The sequence below is a fragment of the Aplysia californica genome, unplaced genomic scaffold (assembly GCF_000002075.1).
Source record: "Aplysia californica isolate F4 #8 unplaced genomic scaffold, AplCal3.0 scaffold00021, whole genome shotgun sequence".
In the NCBI taxonomy this organism is placed as follows: Eukaryota; Metazoa; Mollusca; class Gastropoda; order Aplysiida; family Aplysiidae; genus Aplysia; species Aplysia californica.
In genome coordinates this window covers 992,058-993,575 of record NW_004797291.1, presented here as the reverse complement: position 1 = coordinate 993,575, position 1,518 = coordinate 992,058, and positions in this window count along the sequence as shown.

The following is a 1,518-nucleotide window of genomic DNA, read 5'->3' as shown; positions in this document are numbered from 1 at the left end:
CACACAGACAGACACACAGACAGACACACAGACAGACACACAGACAGACACACAGACAGACACACAGACAGGGAAAGAGAAACATAGGCACAAAGAGAGACAGAGAGAGAGACACACAGAGAGAGAGAGAGAGAGAGAGAGAGAGAGAGAGAGAGAGAGAGAGAGAGAGAGAGAGAAATGGTATGGGGGGGTCAGTGAGCATCCGAATAAATAATAACAGCCTCCTGTAGAATACGATAATATTGAAGAGGGGAGATAGAGCAAGGGCTAAGAAAAGGGACGCGAGAAGGGAGTTGCAAAAAATAGGTGGTTGGGGAGGGAAGGAGTTGCAAAATCCTTCCCATCCTGCACTTCATCCTCAATCTATCAAAGCTTAATGCCTCTTTCAGAGATTGGGTATCGTGTTCCTTTATTATGCGGATAACTGTCGAGACCTGAGACAATGCAGAAGAGCGTTATTCCCCCAACCAGCTTGTTTATTGGGTTATTATTATTTTGTTGTTGTTGTTGTTGTGGGGTTGTTGTTTTTGTTTTTTGTTGTTGTTGTTGTTTTTGGGGGGTTACCTCTTATTATGAGTTTATTCTGCTTTAATTGTGGTTCTGGTGGGCGCAATAATAGTGGTCGAATTATTAAGTATAGAATAACTGTGGCGCTGCCGCTTATGGTGTAGTTTTGCGAAATATTTTTGGGGGTCGTTTTGTCTGTTTGTGTTCCAGTTTGTTATTGGTGGGGGTGAGTTGGGGGGGGGGGTTCTTAGTTTTCCATTTTCTTTAACTGTTATTCAAGTGTTTATTCTTGTTGTCGTTATTATTTTTATTATTATAGCAAGGATATCCACTCACCGAAAGAGCTACTCTGCCAAATCTTCACAGACAGCTCATTATTTTGATTATCAGTAACAGCAGCTTTAATCGGTGTAAATAAAACATACGGCAAAAATACAATAGGCAGACAATTATTATTTTAAGAGCGTTCTTTAGACATTGCCAGCAGAAAATGAGCTCTATGTTTCGTCGTGTACTTTTCATTTAGAGCAACTAACTAGGGCCTACCTACATCATCATCATCATAATCATCATCATGATCATCATCATCGTCGCCATCATCGTCGCCATCATCATCATATTTGTATAAAGCAGATATTAAAACGGTTAATTAAGACCTGGTAGTATTTCCAAAAATGTAATCACAAGTTCAACGTTTCGCCCTCAACGGGCTTCCTCGGGAATATACAGAATATAAATGACTACATTAGCTATAGAAAACAAAGTGCGTACATACATGACACAACACTAATAAAGGGTGCCCGACTCGATCGCCAGAAACTGAAAACAAACACGTTTGTTGTTGAGGCGACCGAGTCGGACGATCGGCCCAATCGGCCGATCCCATCCGTAGTGGGCACCCCGTATAAGAGGTGCGGTGAACACAAATCGGAAAGGCCAGACAAAGGGAAACACAGGCAAGAAGTGGTAGAGAGACACAGAGAGAGAGAGAGAGAGAGAGAGAGAGAGAGA